Source organism: Camellia sinensis, chromosome 12 (genome assembly GCF_055761805.1).
Source record: "Camellia sinensis isolate YWXY chromosome 12, ASM5576180v1, whole genome shotgun sequence".
NCBI lineage: Eukaryota > Viridiplantae > Streptophyta > Magnoliopsida > Ericales > Theaceae > Camellia > Camellia sinensis.
In genome coordinates this window covers 122233465-122259116 of record NC_138972.1, presented here as the reverse complement: position 1 = coordinate 122259116, position 25652 = coordinate 122233465, and the positions used below count along the sequence as shown (strand labels likewise).

The following is a 25652-nucleotide window of genomic DNA, read 5'->3' as shown; positions in this document are numbered from 1 at the left end:
GTTTAGGGGAAGATAGGGGATGTACCTCTAAACCGGATAGTGTTGGGAGAAGATAGGGGATGAACTCCGTAGATACAGCTCATATGCTTGTCTAGAGAAGTGAAGATAGAGCTTATATGCTTATCTTGGTACAGTGTGGATACAGCTTATATGCTTATCTGTGAATGTGAGATATTGTTGTTATACATATCTGTTGAGAATGTGGATATAGCTTATATGCTTATCTGAATGTGGGATATAGTTTTTATACATATCTGTGGAAATGATGATAGAGCTAGCATGCTTATCTGTTGAAAAAGGGAAAATGAAAGGTAACTTAGACTCATAAGTTGTATGACATAAATGTGTAATTTATGTGAATGTATCTGTGTTAGCCATCTATCAATTGCTAATCTTTTAGTCATTGTTCATGGTTGGTTTAGTATATTTCTACTGGGCTGTGGCTCACCCTATATGGGAATATCATTTTCAGGTGCAGGTAGCATGCCACCTCCAAGGACATAGCTGGGAGGCTAGAGGCGGACATACTTTTGTCGCTTAACTTTTGATGTATTACATGTAACTTCAAGCCAAGGGCTTAATGTGTAAACGAGTTAGTACTCTTTTGTTGTAACCAAGTGTTAACTTGGAAAGCTGTAAGCCCGTAGGGCATTTTGTTTTGATGTTAACATGAAATACTTATGTAATGGAACTTTGATGAATAAAAGAATGTGGTTAGTTTATATGTAAATGCATGTCTTATCTGATGGGTTTAATGTTGTTATTTTGAGGGCGTTACAAAATTTTTTTAAATATGTAAAAAATATGAGAAGTAATATAACATAAATTAATTTAAAAATTGAGAACCAACTATTAACCCACTTTTCAAAGAATCTCCGGTCGTCCTCTCGATCGATCGATAGCTTGATCAAATCCCAAATCACTCCATTGGAACGCGCGAGATCAAACCAAGCTTTTTTTTATAATCAAATTTAAATGAAATTTGATGAAAATATTGAATAAAACATTGGATATGCTCTAATAAATTATTTAAATTTATTTTTATACTATCAAAATGGTTTCTTTTTTTAACTATTTATTTTTGTTAGTTAAATATAACTAATAAAAAAGTGTACAATTTAACTTCTTTTTTTCTAATAAAAATCACCTCCAATCCTTATCATTGTCCATGACTAACCTTTTTTCCCAACCCATTTCCACCCCTCTATCTATTTTTTCTGTCCACCATTGTTACTCTTCTCATTTTTGCATCTTACTGACACGATTTTCATTCATTTTTTAATGGGCAAATTACAAATACACCTCTTGAAATTTACTTAAATTATGAATCACCCCCCGCAATTTGAAAAATTACAAATATCTCTCCGTCAGAATTTTTTATTTAGTAGAATTAATTGAAAAAGTGTAATTTCTAACTATTCACCTATACAATAATAAAATTATCTGAATTATTAATTAAAATGAATTTTAACATTATTAAAAATGTTGATTAACTTGATGATTTATTAATAAAATGATCCATTTGTTATGAAATTAAAATTTTAGGGGGGCGAGATGTAATTTTTAAAACCTTGGGGAGAATCTATAATTTCATTAAATTTCAAGAGAGCTGTAGGTAATTTTTCCTTTTTTAATCCATAGCTAATCTAGCATCACTGATAAAAAAAAATTATTAAAATTATTTATATTTTGCTAGCTAAAATTTATATAAAATTAAAATTTGAGATTCCCTTTCTATAAAATTTTAATGGTAAATAAGTAAAATTTAAAATTCTTAAATTAAACCAAAATAATATAACCATAAATGAAGCAACATTTTGGGAAATGAAGCAACATTTCCAAAGAAGAAGAAAACATCGAAAAATTAAACTTCAATATTTATTGGAAGCCCAGTGCATAATTCTCTTCTCATTCACGAGCGTTCTGTCTAATTATTCCCGCACCCCAACTCTCTCTTTCTCTCTCTCTCTCCCTGAAAAATTCCACTACCTTCAATACGTATTCAACCTTTCACATTTTGTTTTTTATTTGTGTTTCCATTCTATCACTCATCACTGACATGCCTATGTGGCAATTGTTGTTGTGGGCGTCCTCTGTCATTTCTGGTATCGAACTCACAGTAGTGCTCTTTTCCAACCGCAACAATGGCGAACAGAGAACTATGAGTTCGGCCGACGAGTCTACAGCAATGGGTCCTCTACCAAACGTTGATCTCCACTTCTCCAACAATGGTGAACAGAGATGTAATAACCCGACTCTCATATGTGTTTCTGGTATAATTTTAGTCCCCTATTCTGTGAATTTAAATGTTTATTGTGGAACTTTATGTGAAATTAAGTTTAATTAATTGAATCCTACGATTAGGGATGCATATTTGTTTGATAAGAAAAATATCTATCATAATTACAGTGTTTGGATCAGAAATTGAGAGCCTTAGAGGCTTGATAATCTAAAATTGATTTTACAGTTGGGACCGGCATGATTTTTAAGTCATAATATGATTTTCTGTAAAATTTCAATTTGGAATGATTAAACTGATTAAATTTTGTTCTTATCCACATTTTATATATATCTATACATATATCTCTATGCTCTTTACCTATTTGATCTAGAGCCACTATTCAAAACATCTTCTAAGGGTGAGAACAAAAGAAGAAGAGGGTTTGAGAGGAAGAAGAAAAGTTTATCAAGAAGAAGGTTGGGAAATTTGGAGAGGGTTATGGAGATTTGACTTCAAGGTATGTTACTTCATTTTAAATGACTTCCCTTCTTGATTTGTGCAAGAATTTCGTTATTATGGAAGTTGGGGTTTACATATGGGTCAATCATATGTTAAGTGATTAAGTGGGTTATCGTTTCTTGTGTTGGATTGATTTAGAGTTGTGTGGACCTATCTTGTGAAAATTTACACCCCATGTCTATAATTTTCATGCTTGAACTCAATTATAAGAGCCATGTATAAATGAAGGTATAGATGTGTGAGGAAATGAGAACTATTATGGAATTGAATTATGTTTATGAGTGTCAAGGAAGTAAAGATCTTTCAAATTCATCTTATATGTGTTTGTGAGCCTTATTTACATGTAATTGAGCCATATTCTTCTGTTAAATTTACTTGTTTTTGAGCTTTATTATATGTTCACCAAGATGAGGGTTGCTTGAATTTTGGACTGCACAAACAGGCAGAATCGCTGCACGTGCGGGCCTCACACGTGCTGGGCTTATAGCTGCACATGCGGAAAACAGGGGAAAATTTGACGGAAAACACTGGAAAAAAAGCACGTACGGGACCTTTCTGCCGCACATGCGGGAGCCACTGCCGCACGTGTGGCCTAAGCTGAGAAATTTCGCCTGCTCTGTTTTACGTGTTCGTCCTTCGGATATTTTTAAAATCTGTGTTTGACGTCCTTAAGATGCCTGTAAATTTGTTCGAAGTAAAATGAAACAAGAAAATAACTTAACACTCATAAACAACCCTATGGCCATTCTGTGAAAGTTATGAGGCCTATGGCCATTCTGTGAAAGTTATGAGGCCTATGGCCATTCTGCGAAAGTTATGAGACTTATGGCCGTTCTGTGACATATGTGAGGCCTATGGCCAATCTGTGACATCTGGGCCTATGGTCATTCTGTATGATCTGTTAATATGGCAGAAAGTGCTGCAGTGCGAGTCACCTCTAGAATCCGTGCGAGGCACCTCTTGAGTTTATACATGCATGAAAAGGGCTTAATGCCATTCTGTTAAAGGGCTTAATGCCACTCTATTAAAGGGTTTAATGCCACTTTGTTTAAGGGCTCAGTGCCACTCTGTTCAAGGGCGTAAAGCCATTCTGTTTAAAGACTGGGCCCAAGGCCGTTCTGGAAACAATTACAGGATAAAATTAACTACATGTATTTTGCATTATATACGCATTGTAATTCAAATTAATCATCGAATTATTAAATTACTATTATTCACTGAGTTTGGCTCACTTTATGTTATGTCTATTTCTGTAGGCACTCCACCTGGAAGTCAGCCTTAACCCTCGATGCTCGTCTCTCTCTTGTCAACCTTCGTGAGTCCAGACATTTGGATGTAGCCTGCCCATTTTTATGGAGTTTTACTAAGTTTTTTAGCTTGTACGCTGATTGTCTATCATATGTTTCCAATGTTTTTGTTATACACCCAGACAAAGGGTGGTGTTTGTATAAGTGTATGTAAATATTTACCATTTGATGCACTGTTTGTGATCCTGACATGATAGTGGTCGCTCAATGGATGTAGTTTCTTTTTATTTCATGTTATTTTATATTATGTGATGCTTCCGTTCAGGCCCCATATGCTATGTACAATACGGTAAGTGTCCGTTTCTGAATAGGTCATGCCCAAACTTTTAGGGGCGAGTTTGGGGTGTGACAAGAGAACTATGCGTTCGGTTGACGAGTCTATAGCAATGGGTCCTCTACCAAACGTCGAGCTTCACTCCTCCAACAATGGCGAATAGAGAACTATGAGTTCGGCTGATGAGTCTATAGCAATGGGTCCTCTACCAAACGCCGAGCTTCACTCCTTCAACAATGGCGAACAGAGAACTATGAGTTCGTCTTCAAGGTCTGGAAGGAAGAAGTGGATATTCAAGGTCTTCACTTGCTCATCATCTTCAAGGGACGAGGAGAAGGAAAAGAATCGTAAAACACAAAAACAAAAGCGATTCCTAAAGAAACCGATCGCCGGAAAACTAGCGAACGGCGTCGGCGTCGAAAAGCGTGCGAATAGAGCACAGGAGATGAAGAAGAAGAAGACCTCCTTGCCGGTAGGGCAAGCACTGCTCAGATGTCTAGGGCTGTGCCCTTGATGGATTTACCAGAAGCCTTTGTTTCAATTTTGCTTCTTTAGTTAGATATTATTGGGTTCTGTCATGTATAATCTTGCCTGGGAATGTATGTGATGTTTGGGGAAGACGTAAAAAAAGTTGATTTTTTAATTTTTTTTTAACTTTTTCATATATAATGTAAAGAAGTGTTCTGATTTTAATAAAGTTAAAAAAATTAAGAAGTTAATCTTTCTAAATTATCTTAGAGTCTCTCTCTGTAGTTAAAGTTATGTAATATTTTATTATAAAGTAAATTATTAAATTAAGTTTGTATAAGATTGCCTATAATATTCAATGCGAAGTGTTGTCAATAAACTTAATTTTCTTTATGCATCCATTCCAAACTCAATGAAATTGATATTGAATCTAGAACACCGCTACTTCCAAAGCAATATACGAAAGGCTTGGAGGACAGAAATTACAATAAAAGATTTGTAGCAAATAAGTAGCCATCTTTTGTCCACCATTAGTAATTTTCTGCTATTGATGCCATTATCTCATAAAGTGTAGCACAACATTTAGTTTGGTTATATGGTTGGTTTATGTTGTGATTTGTGATGATAAATTTATTATCTCTTTTCCTTGTGCAATTGTATATTCAGTTCAGAGGGCATTAAGCTTCTAGGTTAAGTGGCTGAAATTTGTTTGGAATTCAATGGAAGCTTGCATTATCAAAATTATTGTGCACACTGCACAGACAGCTCCAATGATGCTTGAACCATTACGTGATGTTTTTCTGAATACTGTTTAGAATTGTTCAATTTTTTGTAATTATGATATCTTTTCCCTCCCAAACACACATTAATGTGTACTAATTGGGCGTTTTTTGTTTTTTGTTTTTTTATGATATCTTTATGTCGAGTTAAAAATGTATTGATATATAATGGCACAGCCCTCATAATCCAACTAGAGAAGTATTCACCAAGGATGAGTTTGAGACAATTGCTGGAGCTTGCCACGCCAGAGATTGTCTAGCTATAACTGACGAAGTATGAATATCAACATCATCTCTATTATACTTGTCGAGTATTTTAGTTATTCCACATGACGTGATAGTTATTTTCATGCTCCTTGCGGTTTTGTTGTATAACAGACTTAGATAATTTAGTTGTCTCATAACTTGTAAATGGAAAAAATATGTCAAATTCATTGGGTTTCTTAGATATGCACAAACCATAACTACGAAATGAGGACACAAACGTGCTTCGAGTTTATATTCTCTGTTTTGAATTGTGTAACATAAGTCCTATATTGGGTCATCTGTATTAGTGAGTTCCAATCGTATCAAATGAGTGTGAATTTGGCTGAAGAATGAAAAAGAATTGTTGTTGAACATGGTTGGATCCTTAAATACCTACTTGGTGGTTAGATTATGATTTATGTTGCTAAAGTTGGAGACATTTATTGTTTATGACTAGGCGGAGTGCATACACACTACGTTAGAACATAGTTTGTGTTAAGGGAGAGAGATGGACGCAGAGATGGTGGATGATACTAATTAGTAAATTAATGAGAATGAGACCTAGTTGAATACCATAAGGTATTCTCAGTTGCATAATTTCAACTTTCAAGTACAAGAAGTAGAAACATGCATGGTTTGTCTGACCCCATGTGGTTGACTGAACAATAATGGGTTTCGGAAACAGCAAAAACAAGATCAAGATGACCATATGAAAGGTTTTGTTTAGCAGATCAAATTCCCCAGCAGTCCTTTTTGTATGATAGTGGTTACCATCTAGTCACAATTGCATACACTGTTGAAGATTGAAATGGCAAGTTGAAGTGGTTTGAGAAGCATAACCTAACCTAATTAGAATAGATGACAAGAGCTACTGAAACAACTGGGCTGTCTATATATTTGACACATAAAGGGGGAGGGTTTCAATAGAAGGGAAATGATTTCCTTAAACAAATTCATAAAAAGGGGAAAATAAGTTCATCAAATTTGGGAAAGTGAAAGATCTTTGAGGACCGGGTTGTGACTGCAGGAGACTGAACCTTCATGAAAACTATTACTGTCAATATTGTGGTTTCGTTTAGTCAATTTGTCACTTTTGTTCACAAATATGCATGAGAAGATGTTATGAGAATGACATGTTATATCCTAATGAAATATGAAAAGACAACAAATAAGTGAAAAAACAATCAGAGTGCTAATCAATCAATTCATCTTCTTAGAACATCATGCATCTTCAGTGTGCTAATTCCATGATTAGAATTGAGACCTAAACATTAGTATTAATAGTGAAGTTTTCTTTATCGGTATTGGATTTTTCTCTAATGAGCGAAATCTACCATCCCTTAAACAACTTTCTACATGTAATGGCCTATTTTTAATGCTAATTACTAAGAAAAGTGAATGAATGTGGAAATTGCTGATTTTTTCTTTCATTTGTTAACCAAAATCTACTGCTTGTTTCAATTGATCTTTTATGTTTTCTCGATGTTCTGCAGGTATACGAGCATATTACTTATGACAACGAGACACATATATCATTGGCCTCACTTTCAGGAATGCAAAGGTGAACTATCATCACATCTTCCTTGTCCAAAGTGTTACAGGCATACTTCAATATCTTACCTAACAGAATCGTACTTTAAATATGCTAATCTTGGAAGATTTCATGTTCTTTCAAAATTCTGTTGAAGTTCCTCTACCATTCGTGCATTATGTTCTATCTTAAGAAGCACGGATCCAAACACAGGACATGTTGATTCTCAAAAAATTAAAACATGGGCATGATAGTGACACAACAATTTTTTTTTTATATACTGTGTATAAAAGTATAAATTTAGGATACATAGATATGAGAGGTATCGTTGTATATTTGGGTGTATTTTAATTAATTTATTTTTTTCCTACTTATTCTTGCTTTATTTCCATATATTTTACTTTGATTCCAAATTAGCTTTGTGAAACTATAGAAAAAAAAAAAAACTACAAAAGTGTCCCGAGGTGTGTCCAAACACAGGACGCTTGTCCATGAAGTGTTCCTATTGTGTCCTACAAACAAATGATAATTAAAAAATTTGAGTGGACACACGCTCCCTATAGTGTCAGACATAGACACGACACCCATCTTGGAGTGTCGGTGCTTCTAAGGTTCTATCACTACTTAAATGACCAGTAAACGGTTTCTGTGTGTGCTCATGTTTTGATCTGCACTATGTTAACATGGGTGTGTCTCTATCAGGTTGGAGAATTGGATGGGTGGTTGCTCCTGCTTGTATTGCATCTGCAATTAGAAATATCCATACTAAATTAACGGACTCTGCTCCAGCACCTTTTCAAGAAGCTGCCTTGACTGCTTTGAGAAGCCCTTTAGAATACTTTGAATCATTGAGAAAAGTAGGATTTAGAAAGCGCTAATTTGTCAATTTGATTGCATGCACTAGCTTACTCTGATAAAATTTGTGCTCATGATAATGCCAATTGTTTTTGTAATGTGTATTTGCATTTGTGCTCAGGATTATGAATCAAGAAGAAATTACACTATCAAGTTGCTTGCTGGGGTTGGCTTCCAGGTTCAATTTAAGCCTCAAGGTTCATTTTTTCTATTTGCGGAGCTTCTTGAGAATTGTGCGCTATCTGATGTACGTGTCTTCTTTACCTAGTCTATGCATATCAAGAATCCAATACATGTATATACTATTGTATTTTCTTTTTTGAGATTGGATGAATGACAACCTATTGTGGTTATTTCTGGAGTTGGTTATGTTTTAGAAGTATTGCCTCTAGGGCATGACAATAGGAACTATCAATCAAGATGACTTACTTGTTCAACATTCTCATCATCATACATTAGTTTATACAATATTATAAATTATAATGCATTATATTTATAGAACTTGCCTTTTCATTTATTGGTTCAGTTATAGGGCACAATTGTTAAAATTTGAATTTACTGTAAGACAGCCGCATTTAGTTCAAGATGATAAAACACTAAAACTTTTTCCTTCATGGTTGGATCCATTTCATGGATTTTTAACTTGGTGGTATTTTTTATTTTTTGGGCTTGAATCTGGTTTGATTCAAATTCATTTTATAGTTCTTGTAATTTGGTCGTTTTTTCCCAGATCTTAACTGAGGTTCTGAAATGTGTGTTTGTATATCAGTAGGAGAACTTTTGAATGCAACTAGCACTTGAGTAATGAACCGTAAATCAAGATCGACCCACCACAAGTTTGTTATCTATTATATAACGGTTGCTTGTTGTATAGCAAAATCCTTGTTGGCTTGCTCGACCAAAACGCTATTGCAATTTGCAATCAACCAAGTTTAGGAAAGAAGTTGACCCTGTTTTCTTTTTCTTAGTCATTCATATAAGCTATTTCATCAGATTATAGCTAATGTATACTCCAAGGCAAAACTTGATGAACTAGGAGAAACTCATTGCAGTATGACTACTCATGTGAAACTTAAGCCAGTGTTTGTGATATTGGATGATCCATGATGCTTCTTACTTTGGTTCAGCTTATGGAACTGCTTATAGTTTTGTTTATTTTAGGAAATTGTGTCACATTGTTTGGTCAGTTTCTGCTGACATCTTGTGAGTCAAAAATAGTTTAAATAAGCTAAACAAAATTTTCCACTTGCAAAAACATGTATGTCCACAGCGAACTGGATTGATTAGATTTCATGTGATGGAGTATAGGTTTTTTTTAAGAGTTTAGTTCAATTTTGAGATCATCTAAATATCTTATTATTGTTATGTTGTGTTATGTTTTAATGGATTAACACCGACTTTGATGCTTTCAGATGGAATTTGTAGAGGAACTAATTAAACAAGCAGAAGTAGTGGCCGTGCTAGGGTTTGGTTTTTTCCATAGAAATTTGTATTTGGAGAAATTTCCTCTAGTTGATTATAGTTATCAAGAGAGATATATCAGGTTTGCTTTTTGCAAAAGCGATGCAACTTTGATTGTTGCTGCACAAAAAATTGGCGAGCTTGTGGATTCTTCGGGGCTTCTCAAACTATTTAAATTTGAGAGAATGGCTATTAAAATTTGATTTTTGTATGAAAGATGCACTGAAAAGGCAAATGAGAATTGCTGAGATGTTATGTACCTCATTGAATTTGGATGCATAAACATTGTTATTGTTGAGAAACATATTTAAGTATGTCAAAAATTGAGGAAACAATGGGGGGTTACAAAAAAACATTTTTAGGCCTCGTTTGGCAACATATTTGAAGCCAGAGGCAGCTTATTAACCTTTTATGGGGCGTGAGCCCAAAAATCTAAACGAGGCCTTTTCATTTACATCATTAAAATAAAATAAAATAAAATAAAAATTGAATCATTTGTTTTTCATGCTTTTTATGACGCAATAGTATTAATTAATTTTTTTTATTTTAGCTTTTTACCATATTATTTTTGATTGGTATTATAGCAACTAACTTGAGTGTCAGAGTACTTCTAGTCACTTACTGGCTGGGCACTAACCGTATTTTCTTTTGTAGATCTTGAATACATGGTGGTTGGATGTTCTCCTGCATTGTGTTATCTTCGTTAACAAGATATGTTTTTCACTTACATAATCATTCTAAGGTTTCCCATATGAATTCCGTACATTATTCTATAAGATAAAATGAACTTCATGCGTGATATTCAAATTAAATTGGCAACAATGTTGTTTTGTTACTGGAAATTTCAAGAATTTGTGCCATTACTTTTTGTAGGAGAACTAGTCCTTAACATCATAGCCTCATTATCATTGCTATGGTCTATAGCTTTGTGCATTGTTTTTTCCATCTTTTGTCATGCATGCAGATTGATTTTGGTGGTATGTGAATCTTGAATTTACGGAGGGAAAATAAAAATTAGCTTATGTTTTATTTCTCTTTTGCTTTACTTTTTATGTTCTTTTGACAAATCTAAAATCTTAACACAACCTTAGCAAATATTATTTGGAAGGCCATTGTCTCGACAATAATGTTGATGACACTAACAAATCCAAATGGCCATTAAGTCCCAATTAACCTTCAATTTAGATTAGTTTGGAACTCAATAGTATAACTTCTCCCAGATTAGTTTGAGACTCAATAGTAGTACACTTTATTTCAATTTTACATTTTAAAATTTGTACACATTCTGATAAAGAAAAGTATTAACGATTGAATAAACAGAGTCATTCATCTTCGTAATAGAACATAAATCATTTATTATTAATATTAACTAACAATATTTTGGGGGGAAAAAAACTATAGCCATAATTAATTGAACATCAAAACAAATTAGTACTTGGGCAAATTACACTAACAGTCCCTATAGTTTAGGGTTGTGTTACTTTGGTCATTGGTTTTTCAATTGTGACACATTTGACCTGAATTTTGAATATTGTTTCAAATAAGGACAATTAAAAATATCATTACTCAATTTTAATGGCAAAGTCTTCAATTTGATAAATATAAATTAATTTGACAAAAATAAATGTTAAAAAAATATTTTTGAATTTTTCAAAAATTATTTTTACCCACCAAAGATAAAATTATGTAAAATTGATAAATTTTTTGCACATTTATTTTTTTTTTACCAAATTAATTTTTATTATATATTTGGATGATGATCATGTAATGGATGATTGTTTTTATTTTCATTAAATTAGATTCTATTTTTTCAAAACTCAAATATGGTGACAATTTTGATATCATTATTAAATCAATCTATTAAATCAAAAAATTCAAAACTAAAAATATTTCATATATGAAATATTGATTACACATTAAAAGCCTAACAACCAAACATTGTATGATCATCATCTAAACACATAATAAAAATTAATTTCGTAAAACAAATAAATAAATGCATAAAAATTTTATCAATTTTACATAATTTTATCTTTGGTGGGTAAAAATAATTTTTAGAAATTCAAAAATATTTTTTTGGACATTTTTTTAAATTAGTTTATATTTTATCAAATTGAAGACTTTGCCATTGAAATTGAGCAATAGTATCTTCTCAATTGTCTTTATTTGGAACAAGATTGAAAATTTATTATCAAATGTGTCACAATTGAAAAGTCAGAAATTAAAGTGATACGAGTTCTAAACTATAGACAATGCTAGTGTAATTCACCCTTAATATTCTGTCACTAAAGTCTTTTAAAATGAATACAACAATTTGTTCCCATCTTGAAGGGTATGATTAAAATGAGTTAAATATTATGTTAATTAAAATTTTTAGGGAGTCGAGTGTAATAATGTCTTATAAAAGAACAAAATTGAATGTAATAATTTTAAAATAAAATAATCCCATATTTAGTCCAAACTTTGGACTTAGGATACAAATATTAAATAATTATAAATTTTAACATTAATGCTAAAATCAAAAGACAAAATATATTACAAAAAATGAAATAATTAGTTGAGATTTATTTTCAATACAAACCTTTCCTAACTAAATTAAATCCCAAATTTTATTAAATTTTTTTGCGAATCATTATGTATTTTTAATAGTATTGTCATTTTAACCATGATAAGGAATGTTCTAAAGAGCTAAACAACCAAAGACCTTTTTTTTTTCCCCAATGGTCCTACATGTATCAATTAGTGTACTAATTAGTATATCAATACTAGTTATGATATTATTATTGACCCCATTCATTATACAAATTACAAATACTAAAAATTTCTAAAATTAATACATATAACATTATTATTTTTTCTTCTCATTTTTACCCAGCTTTGGGAATCCACCAAAGCCACTATCTTTAACAAAAATTTTAATTTAGTGGGCCTTTTTGACCAAAGGGTAAGTAAGGGTGTTTCCCAATTAAAGCACTTAACGCGTAATAAAAAGCCAAACTCACTACTAGCCCTTGGATTGATTCCCCCAAGCACTTAAATTTTTTTTTTTGTGTGGTTAATTAAGATCAAGAATAAGATTAATTATAAATGATACAAATAAACCTCAACTTATATGAATTATTTCATTTTGGTATTTTAATATTTAATTTGTATCAATTACATCCTTAAATTTCATTCATTAATTCAATTTAGTCTCTTACTCCAACTCTCCTATAAGTAAAATATATGAAAAATACTTATATCAGTCTGACATCAAACATTTGAAAGGCATTAAAAAGAATTTATCACATTTTCTACTTGAATTAACAGTGAGATACATCAAAAATATATTATTTACAAAACAAACACCATCAAAACCTTTAATTCTATTATTGGGAGAGCCAAATACATATCATGTTTGACTATTTGATTGGTATTATTTAACATAAATAGATGTGTTAAAAAGTCATTTATGTCCTTCAATTTTTGATGTGAAGTTGACATGTGTTCTGTAGACAAATTATGGAAAGGGACTACATCAGATTAAATAAGTGAAATTTAGGATTGCAATTTATACAAATTAAATATTAAGGACCAAAATAAAATTAATTATATATTTCAAGAACCACTTACGTAATTTATCCAATTAAGATTATATTATTTGGTTTGACCCAAACTTTATTTTCTGTGAAATAATTTTTTTTTCTCCCCAACATTAATTCCACTTAGTGGATAACAACACATAAAGAAGCTCTCAATAGATACAGTTCAACAAAAATGCTTTAAACTATAAAAATTTTATCAAATGTCTCATATTGGTGTGGGATTCATATGAAACCCACATTATGTGGGTGACATTTGGTAGAAATTTTAATAAATTTTTTGAAATTTCGAACATTACTCATAGTTTAATAGATTAAGACAGATGGCATTAATCTAGTGGTTCCTGGCAAATAGATCAACAACAAATTGAGGAGGGCTTTTGTACAATGATCAGTACAATTGATGCTCTCAGTATAAAAAGAGATGCCCAGTGTAGGAACCCACATTTTATGTTCTCATCATGTTCATGAGCATCTGTGTGATTATGATTTGTTAAGTTTGCATGTGTGTGTTGTGATTTGTTTCGCTTGAGTTAATGTGATCCATGCCTTGTTTTGAAGCCTTGTGATTTGTCTAAGTGTAGTATGCTTGTCTTGTTCCTTCCTTGATGTGAAACTTAGGTTACGCCTTGCCTGAGTTATGCTAGCCGATGTTATTCCAAGCCGAGGTCATCCTTAGTCTAGTGGTAGTATCTTGGAACCCCTTGTTGACCTCCGTCCTTGCCTTGACCACATTAGTCGAGATGTCACCTTGCACCCTAGTGATCTCGTCCTGGAGTGGTATGACCTAGGCCGAGGTGTGGCGCGTCTAGGCCAAGATGTGGCACAGCTTAGTCAAGTGTTGTCCTTCCTAGCCGAGGTCATTGTCACTTTAGTTGCCGAAGTTCCTTGCTAGCCGATGTCATTCCTTTGCCGGAGTGCCATTCCGTGTGGCGTGTTAGATACGCCTTGTTGTCAGCCGATGTCATTGCCTTGTCAGAGAGCCCATACCGCTTTGCTTGTTGAACACCCTTTCCACCATGCCTTGTCTGGTTTGTCAGCCACCTTTTCAGGTAGAACCCAACCAGCCGCCGCCACGTGTCTCAGCAGAGGGTTAACCCCAGAACCGGGTATAGAAAATTATCATTTGGTGTCATAACCTTGTCTCGTAGAGAGAGAAGCTCTAGGAGGAAGAAAGAGTTTTAGAGTGAGGAAGTAGATCTTCAAGCTTGATTCCTAGAGATCCGACCGTTAGATCCGCGTTCTAAGGTTAGATTCTTGATCTGCTCATGATGTTCTTTATGTTTATGTTATTGCATTGCATGATTGGAAATGATTTGTAAGCCATGCATCGTTTTGAAGCTCGATTTTAGAAAGAGAAAATGACATTCATGTGTTCTTCAAGAAAAGTCTTGTTTTGATCTGAAAGCTTGCGTAAAGAATCATGTTTTTGTGTTTGTTTCCGCAAGAATTCCAAGTACGGGTACCCAGGTCCATGTTTTCAAACTCATAGCACGAAAACCCCAGATTTTGATGGCAGATCATGATCGAACATTCATATTTCTCATGTTTCCACATTCATGCTCTTCATGATCATCAACAGAGGGGAACCCAGAGTTTCCCGATCTCTTTTCCTTGCATGTGGCCCTCGGGAACACACCTCGGCGAGGAGGTGTGGAACCTCGGCCTAGACCTGGTTGGTGCCAACATGTTTTCCGAAACCATTTGTGTACATACGAAACTTGTTGAAGGTGCATTCAATAGGCTTTGCCCTGTGTTTGTAGGACTTGGGCTTGTCTCGACCCCGACGTGTGAAGAAACTATGTGAGTGGTATTTTTAATAAAGCTATGTTACACTTGCTTTCATAAAACCTCGTCTCGCCTTGTTTTGAAAAGTACTTGTTTTAGCATGAATGACTATCCCTACTTGCTTATTAAACGCTATCTTGTTTTGATGACATGTCTTGAAAGTCCTTAGCTGCAGGGGACTATAATGCAACTGCACTCTTGTCTTGAAAGTCCTTAGCTGCAGGGGACTATAATGCAACTGCACTCTTGTCTTGAAAGTCCTTAGCTGCAGGGGACTATAATGCAACTGCACTCTTGTCTTGATATGTCATCGCACTTGTAATATGTAGATGTAATAACATCCAAGAGCTTGAAAGGCCGGCAATGAACTTGATTTCCCTCTTGATTGTAAAGTATGCTATGTATTGTTTTGAAAGAAATCTTGGATATCAGTCATGCAAAACCTTTATTTCTAATATCATTCACTGAGTATCCAAGCTCACCCCCTCTATATATATGTAGGTGATGAACAAGAAGGCATTGAGGCCTAGACGTGATGCCGATGTATTTTTGGGTGCATTGCCGACATGTTTTGGATTAGCATTTTGTGCCATCTTGAAGATCATGCTTCTCGGCTTATTTTCATTTGTACTTGTATATGTCGGCTTGAGAAGCCTTTTGGTCAGGATGTGTTTTGTATCTCATTTCCTTATTGTATTTAAGTTGTAAGACTTTATAAAGATGTATGTCATTTCATTTGACCTATGCACTGCTCTTATGGACCACTTGTAGCTTGAATTATTGCTTCCGCATTTGTGAGCCCCTATATAAGTACTCTGATTGTGTGTGAATCTTGTAAGTCGGCCTTCGGAAATCTCGGATTTTTGGCCATCACGGCACCAAACTACTAGGGGAGGTTTGGGGGCGTGACACCCAGAATACATTTCCAGCTGTTTTCTTTCCTTTTGTTTTATTTAATCAAACAGTTATAAATAAAATTATAAATATATATATATATATATATATATTTGTGGAATGATGAAATTTTCTCCACAAAAAAAATGAGATAAGTTGTTCCTTTCTATGCTTTGCAAAAAGACACAAGGTCGTCAGTGACACTCCCGACCAGATTTGGTTGGGAGGACCCTCCGACGGTCAAGTTAGAATAGTATTTGGACATATTATATTGAAAATGAAGACTAATTATACTGTTTGTTTTTTACTTGCCTCCTTTTGTTATTTCTAGTCCTCCCTTTTATAGTGTCAATACCTTGTATTTGGGCTGTTGGATGACTGTCTTGATGCAACGGTACTTTACACCTTGGTCGGGCAAGTGGTCAAGCTATTGCGATTCGTCACCGTTGGATTTGTTTCATTTTGGATGGGTTGGATTAGTTCGGATATTTATTCCCATCTTCGACCGTCGGATCTTCCTTATTAGACGATCATCTTGTTAGGATATATTGATCCTACATCCCTATCTTCTTTCGAATCTAATCTCCATCGTAGGTTACAAATGGATCCAAGGGCTCTCCTTTATACTGCGGATTTCCTTCTAGAAAGCGATCTTATTCAAACCGTTGGTCACGCCACTTTGTCTCTTCCTTGGATAGACTTAACGAGGGCTTGGGCTTAGCCCTTACTTTGGAGTTGCTTTAGCTGGGTTATATGCTCTAGGCCATACATCCATTTCTTTGGGTTCTGAGTCAATATTTTTACCCTCCACAATATTGTATAGATGATGCTTCTTATTTATTTATTTTTATTTTTTATTTTTGAGAAGGTAATGCTTGAAGTGGAAGCAGGGTTTTTGACCAAAAAAAGAAAAGTGGAAAGAGGATTATGTTATATGAGTGAAGAATGGGTAATTATTCCTTCTAGTAATTGACATAAGCTTTTGAAAAACAACGAATAAAGCAAGGTTTTTAGTAAGTTCTTTGTGGTCTAGAAAAGTGGAGCAATGGAAAGTCAACTTAGGGTACTTTGAGAAATTGGTTAAAAGTTAATTTTTAGTTTTTAATCCATTTTTGATTACATCATCTCTTATATTTTTTATCCACAAAAAGATAAAAAAAAGTCAAAAAAATCAAAAAATCAACTTTTAACCAACTTTTCAAAACACCTCTCAGTATCTCATTGATGACCTTAGGTAGGAATTCTTTTTTGCTTTTTGTTGGGAAAACTACAAGGTAAAAAAATAAAAACAAAAAAGGAGAAATTGGATAAATTAGGATTCTAGAAAATGCATTGAGCTTACTACCATTTTTGTTTTTTGGGTGTATATGCAAGAACGTCAAGTAGCATCTCTAATTCAAGAAACACAAAAGAAGTGGCAGGAATACAACCTAATTTTACCTTGCGATAAAAGACTTCAATCCAAAATTTATATCTGGTGAAGGGGCGTGTTATTTATTTTATTTTTTTGGATACATCGGAAATAAACAAGAACCAAGGCACTTTCTTTTATTGGATCTATTGAAGAAGGCCAATGTTGAATACGAAATTCCAAAAATACAAACATAGTAAATTTTCACTATGTTTACAGTTTTTAGATAATAAAATTTTACTGTGTTCATTATTTTTAGAAAGTGAAATTTCATCGTCATTTAGAAATTTCAAATTGAGAGATAAAAGAATGCAAAATTGAATGACATTAGAAAGAAAAAAATGGAATTTATTTTCAATTTTGAGGGCTAAATTTTTTAAATTTAAGCTAATAATTACACCGGTCTCTCTCAAAATTTTAATTTACATAATGCAAACTTTTTTTCATCAGTGATTTGTGAGTCGTATAGATGAAAAGATATGTTATTATATTTTTTCTACTAAAATATATATTTACCTTTATTTATTTTAGTATCTATCCACCATCTACATAGTTTTAAATTCTTTGGAGAAAAGTCAGTGTAATTACATTAAATTTATAGGACTAATTACATTTTCTTAAATTTCAGGGGTTGTGAGTGTAATTTAGCTAATAAAAATAATTTATTGATCCCTCATGTAATTATTGCAATAACTGGAGAAAAGAAAAAAAAAGAGGCTGTTGTGAGATGGATTTATTCCATCCCTTTGATGATGCAACTCTAATCTTCTCTTTCTGCGTCCATTATTTATGTGCAATATTATATGTCATTTTTTTTTATCTCACCAATTTATATTTACAAGTTCGGTGGTAAAATATTATATTACTTTATAAATATTTTTTAAGAAAAAGTCAACAATGAATTCTCTTCTTTTAGGAAATAATATTTTAAATAAAAAATCAATCATAAATATGTATGTAAAAAGTGATATAAAAGGGTTATAAAAAAAAAATTAACAATATAAAACAAATAGGTATTGTCCAATCTTCATTTGTAGCATAACCCATTCCCTATTTCACAACTGTATTTTGGAGTTCTATACCGTACTACTCAATAGTTACACCTTCCTTTTTGAGAAAATTATCTAACAGTGAATGTCAGAGAAAATAATTACAAAAAATAATAAATATTAAAATTATAATTATAATTTTTTTCATTAATATGTAATTATTTTTATAAATTACCACTAAATGGTAATTACCCCTTCTTTTTTCACTGAACAATATGACACCACTCAATTAAAAATTAATTAATTTTTTACATCAACATGCACCGAAAAACAAAAAAACAAAAAAAAAGAAAGAACATAAGAGGGGATTACTAGTTTGATGTTGGAGATATAACATAAATTGTGTTTATTTGTGCATTTTGTAGTAATATTAGTTTAATGTAAAATTTATAAAATTTCATAAAAACTCTTGTTATATAGAAGGTAACTTAGTTGTTTTATAAAATGAAGGGCAAAATATTCGTTTTACAATACTACCTCTCCATGGGATTGCTAGGGGATATTTGTTTGGAAGTATTAGAGGAGGGATTTGACTCCATGTCCAATCTATTATGGAGTCCATTATTTGGTGAAAATTTATAGGCTAAATTAAGAGTCTTACCGGATTATCAATCTCATATATGTTGGACTATTGTGTCCTAGAGGGATGTAGAATATAAATGGTGGGATTGGACTATCGTGGGACTGAGTTGTAAAATGACACATTTATCCTCCAAGTATTTAATTTCATTATGTATTGTATTTAGTAAAATAAATAAAATATAAAAATCTCAATTAAGAAATAAAATAAAATAAAATAATTTAATTTAATTTTTAATGATGTTTATTTACTTAATTTTTTAAACAAATTTTATTGATGTTTTATTTTAAGTTTTTGTTGATATTTTGTTTCATTTCATTATTTAATTTTTATTGATTTTTTTTATTTAAACTGATTATTTAATATTTAAAAAAAATATTTAAAATTTTATTTTAAAAATAGCATAAATTTTTTATTGATGTTTTATTTATTTAATTTTAAAAAAATAAAATAAAACAAAATAATTTTTTATTTAATCTACACAAAAACAATTAAAATATTAAAGACACATTTAGTATTGCTATTACTTAATAAATAATTGAAAAGGGTAAAATAGTCTATTAAGCATTTATCTTTCTTCATAATATTTCAATCAAACATTAAATTCAATAGAATAGTCATTTTCAAATATCTAATCTCATGATAAAACAAATACGGGAAACATATTTTTTATAACTAAATAGTTCAGGGACTATATATCTCATGATTAATAGTCTGATAGATTACAATCCTTCTTTATCCAGTCTGTCCAAACAAACATGATCTCCGTGGAAGAGTTTCATATCCCATGGCACATTTCAAAAATAAACATGATTTTTTGCGGACCCACTAATTACTAATCCAATCGTATTATTCATCACTCAAAACAAATCGAGCCTATAGGTTAACAATAAGTAAAGAGGGTTGCTAAATGCCTAACTTTTTTCTTTGGACCCTCATTTATTTTATTTTATTTTATTACAATTTTTTCCTAACATCAAATTTCAATTTTGTCCTCATCCCTATACTCCCAAGTTTAACCCTAACCCTAATTCCATTATTACTTCCACTTCCGTCAACACCTTCTGGCATCCAACCCATCACCACTTTCACTCCTGCCGGCAGCCACCACTTTCTTCTTCATCCTCACCAATAACCTTCTTTCTTCTTCTTCTTTCCATTCTCTTCTTTTCTTGAAACCCTAACCCTAATTCCATCACTGCCTACCACCACCGTCAACTGTGAGAGAGGCGACCTCTACTTCTATTCTTGGTGATTTCGCCACTACTACAACCCAGACTGTCAACCACAACTTCTTCATGAAACTCTAGCCACCATGAGGGAGAGAGAGAGAGAGAGGGGGAGGTGACCTCTTTTTCCTCAAACCCTAGTCGCCTCTGTCATTGTCACGATTTGAGATCTCAAACCTAGCTGCCGTCGCTGTTGCGATCTACGATCTCAAACATAGAGGTCTCTGTTGAGATCTCCAATCCTAGCTACCTACATATGTGTAACAAGCCCGCGGGGGACCTCGCTACAGCTCGAACTCGATTTGTAGTTACGGTTCTAAATCTGAACCAAAGAGTCCAAATCCGGCAAATCGTTTTGAGAAAAACAGATTTTTGAAAGAAGTGCCAAACATGGACTGCTTTGCCAGATACAGAGTCGCCACCTAAATATTTTATTTTGGGAAATTTAGGAAACCCTGACTCGTTGCCAAAGGTCACGTGTCCGTCATCACCAAAGTTGCCTCGGCTCGGGAACTTGGGTACGATTGGGGAAGGTCACTTCGTGAGCACCCCCACTCGCCCGGTCATAGACCGGCCTCTACTAACCATAATATCTATTTTTGAAAACATTGTATGTTCTTATTCCGGTTATTAGCCTAGGTTACTATGTGATGCGCACAGCATACAAGTATAGACTGGATCGCCTGAATTGGAACAAAAATATTTCATGTTCGCTTTTTTGAAAATGGTTTGCTACCCGCAGGTAGGCTTAAAACATTTGATGATTTATTCCAATCCAAGTAACCCAACCTTCACCCACAGGCATTCAGGCAGTTATATCATATAAGCAATTAGCCTCATAGTAAGCATGCTATTCATGGCATTCACTCACACGCATGCAAGGATGCTAAAGCATAAAACTTACCGGGTACTCCAAGCCAAAATAGAAACTTCATTAGAAATCATGCATGAATCCTAAGTATACAGAAATGCCTAATGCAACACATGCAAAGATGCAACTATAGCAGGCTCGGCTATCCTAAGATGGCATATGAAATGTTACAATTATCATGTATTCAACTTTGAAATTAAAAATACAATAGAGTTAGTATGATGCGCCGAGCCCGGTGCATGCAAAACAGATGAATGAATGCAAATATGCTATCATACTGTATGCTAATTTAAACATGCCCTAATCTAACCATCATAAGCGGATAAATAAAAGGGAGAAAGACGTGGAGTTGGAAGACATACAACACACACACGCACACTTTATTACAGTTGTGCCCTCGCGCAGAGGGTCCGAATAAATAATACAGTCCAAATATTACAGTCCCGAATAAAAGAATATTACAGTTTAAAATATTACAAAATCCTAATTAATTAACAAATTAACTAAGAAAATAAATAAAACTGGCATGCAAGCCAGGGACTGCCTTGCTTCTGATGGATGATGCATGTCCGGGTTGTCTTGCGCGGAAATCCACCGGAATGCCCCAATTAGCCTCTGTTTACACCTGTTCTTGAAATGCGTGCCAAGCCCCAAAAAGTTGCTGATTCTTCGTTTTGCTGCAACAGAGAGCAGGAAAGGGGCATAGCAATGTATTTGCACAGATATATGCATGTCTCGAACCTCGTGCCACCAATCACGCATACCGAGGCATGATGGCCGAGGAGTCGAAATGCACAACTCAATATAGAATGAATGCACATGAAACTACAGCTAAAACCTAACTCCATCATGGATAATCCGGAGTGTCGGTGACTTGGAATTGAGACACGTACCGTCACTCGGAGTACGAAACGCACCTCGTTTCCCGTGCCCGGGCTAACTCCTATTCCGAACACGATGCAATATGCATGATATGCATGAAATGCGACTAAGATACAATCCTAACATACACCATGCTATGAAAGTGAGATGCCTCGAAATGCGTGCACACGGGCACGTAAACCGAGAAAATAACAGAATGTGATCTAAGATACAACCTAGTATGCACTATGCTATGAGAATGAGATGCCTCGAAGTGCGTGCACACTGGCACGCAAATCGAGAAAATGACCGAATGCAATCTAAGATACGACCTAGTATGCACTATGCTATGAAAATGAAATGCCTCGAAGTGCGTGCACACGGGCACGCAAACCGATGCGATGGTATACGCAATGTAAATGACATGAAAATGTGATATGGGCTTATACCAACATGAGTGAGCCTCAGCCACACTCACATAGGATGCCGATGGATAAAAATGAAGTGCCTCGAAATGCGTGCACACGGGCACGCAAACCGAGGCGATGGCAGAATGCGATGTAATGACATTAAAACATGATACGGGCTTATACCAACATGAGTGAGCCTCAGCCACACTCACATAGGATGCCGATGGCTGAAAAATGAAGTGCCTCGAAATGCGTGCACACGGGCACGCAAACCGAGGCAATGGCATACGCAATGCAAATGATATTAAAACATGATATGGGCTTATACCAACATGAGAGAGCCTCAGCCACACTCACATAGGATGCCGATGGCTGAAAAATGAAGTGCCTCGAAATGCGTGCACACGGGCACGCAAACCGAGGCAATGGCATACGCAATGCAAATGACATTAAAACATGATATGGGCTTATACCAACATGAGAGAGCCTCGGCCACACTCACATAGGATGCCGATGGATAAAAATGAAGTGCCTCGAAATGCGTGCACACGGGCACGCAAACCGAGACGATGGCGGAATGCGATGTAATGACATGAAATGAATAGCAATCATTCTAATAGAATTTCAGCACTAAGATATGAGGGAAAACAGTCCCGAAATGAGGCAAAATGACACCAAATGCATGGAATTGTCCCGAAATGCAAATTTAGGCACCCGAAGTGGCCTATAGCTATGCCAAACATGCACAATATGGACATGCAATGCAAAGACAGAAGCTAGACAGTCCCAAAAAAGGCATTTTCACAGTTATAAACATGGCCAAACAGCAACCATAGGTAGGGCAAAAATGGCATGCAAGAATAGGGGCCAAGAGAGGGGTAATGAAGCAAGTGATATAAGAAAAATCCAAACTGAAAAATTTCCTTCTACAACATTGAAGAGGGACCAAAAATATGCACATTTACAGTTTATGGAAGCCTCAAAATCAGTATACAAACAGGCTAGAAATGCAATGCAAAATGAGGCTCAAAAGTGGCTATAACATGAGGTATGCAAAATATTCACCAAACAGCCAAAGACCCTTAATAAAACATGTAGAATGGGCCAAAATAGGACTATTTCCAGAACTGTAAAATGGCCAAAAACAAAAGCATGATAGGCTAACTAAACATGCAAGAATGGGGAATAAAAGAGAGATATAACATGAAGTGGCATATGGAGATCCCAAACCATGAAAGGACCTAAATGAAATATGAATAATGGACCAAAATAAGCACTTTTTCAGAACTGTAAAATGGCCAAAAACAAAAGCATGGTAGGCTGCCATTGCATGCAAGAATGGGGAATAAAAGAGGAGTATAAAGGTAAGTACAACATGGAAGTCCCAAATGGTGTTGAGCCCTTCTTCAATGTTGAAGAGGGGCTCAAAATAAGCCTAATATCAGTTTACAACATGCTCAGAAACAGATCACTCATGGGCCAAAAATAGCATGCAAGATTATGACATATAAGAGGATCAATGAAGCAAGTGTATCATGGAGGGCTCAAACAGGGTTGAGCCCTTAATGAAAAGTGAAAAGGAGCTCAAAAGAGGACCCCTTTCAGTTAGGGCCGGAGCTTGAAACAAAAAGCATGTGAGGCTTACAAATAGATCAAGAAAAAGGGTCAAAGAGGAGAAGTGTTACTCACCCTTGAAGACTAAAGCTTTTGTTGCTTCTTGGATCAATTTGCAGCTCCTTTAGCCTTTGAGAAGCCTTCCTTGTTGCTGGAAATGAAATGGTGATGGTAAAGCTTGGTGGTTTAGAAGAAATGGTGCTTAGGGACTTAGAAATTTTCAAGGAAATGAGAGGGATAAAGATGGATTTGTGTATGGAAGCTTGAAGAACAAATTTTCTAACCCCTACAAGTGAAGCCATCAGCTGGTTATAAGGGCCAAAAAGGGGGTGTAAAGGTGGGGGAAAAAGGAGAGCAACTTTCCCCCACAAAATATCCCCCGGATAAAGATATTTTCTGGGGGATAAAACTCCACAGCTGTAAAGTGCACAGTGCAAGGTACTCGGCCGGCCAGTTACTTTTGCTGCAGGTGGCCGGCCGGCCACACCCCCTAGCCGGCCGGCTAGGGGTCAAAAGGGTCAATCTGATTTAATGGCCGGCCACCAACTGATGGTGTCCTCCTATCTGTGTACAACACAACCCTGTGGTTAAAAGTCCAAGAAAGTGGGTCCAAGGGGTTCAACATTAGCTCGGAAGGAGGGGGTCAAAAGGGTCAAGTGGAATTACTGGCCGGCCACCAACTTTTAGGGTCCTCTCATGTGTGTACATCACAAATATGTGGTTCAAAGTTCAAGAAAATGGGCCCAAGGTGTTCAACATTAGCTCGGAAGGAGGGGGTCAAAAGGGTCAAGTAACATTAATGGCCGGCCACCACTTTTTAGGGTCCTCCCATGTGTGTACATCACAAATATGTGGTTCAAAGTTCAAGAAAATGGGCCCAAGGTGTTCAACATTAGCCCGGAAGTGTGAAAAACGGGCGCCGGAGGGCGTCGGAGGATGTATAACTGGTTGCTGCAACAATTACTGGCCTCTCACCCTTCAGTGACCTCTCCAGTGATAAAACAGAGGTACCTGCCAAAAATGAACGAAAACCGATGCAAAACGAATGCTCGGGGACCAAAACGCGCAGTTCGAGGTCCCGAAAATGGGCTGTTAAGCACCGAAAGTGGCATTCGACCACGAAGTGGGTTTCTCAGACCCCAGTGTCCCTCAAAAGGGAGAAAATAGGAAGTATGCCAAAAACCGGAGCAATAGGAGATGGTTAAGCGGTCCCGAACCGAGGCACACGGCCTGACGGCTCCGAAAATCGGAAACCGGACTCCGAAATGGGAAAAATGGCCTACGGCCACAAAATGTAGCCTACGGACATTGAGAGATGGTCTACGGGACCTCTCCCTTCCCTCAGGAAAAGAAACAAAGAAAACAGAGCCTGGTTCGCAAACCGAGGCAAAGCACAAAAGAGGGTTCGGAAGTCCGGAGGCAGGGCTCACGGCCGTGACTCTGAAAATTCTGAACAAGCACATTATGCAACATCACCAAGCGCTCAATCAGTGACGTCTGAGTCTTAAGGTTGGTCAAAAATGGGGTGTCTACAATATGTGAGTGAGAGGGATAGAGAGAGAGTGTGTGTGTGTGTATGTGTGTGTATATGTATGTGTGTGTGTGTGTGTGTGTGAAGAAGATGAAGACAGAGGAATGAGAAAGGGCTGGGGCGACAAGAAGAGGGTGGAGAAAAGAATGGCGGTGGTAGGAAATGAGTGGTA

The 25652-nt window shown here is 35.1% G+C and overlaps 2 pseudogenes; one reads left to right on the top strand and one right to left on the bottom strand.

The window, feature by feature from the left end:
* LOC114293746 (uncharacterized) overlaps positions 1-9864 on the top strand; it is a 67252-nt pseudogene extending 57388 nt beyond the window's left edge.
* The window catches only part of LOC145789121 (mannosyl-oligosaccharide glucosidase GCS1-like), a 377152-nt pseudogene that overhangs the window by 118442 nt on the left and 233058 nt on the right, over positions 1-25652 (bottom strand).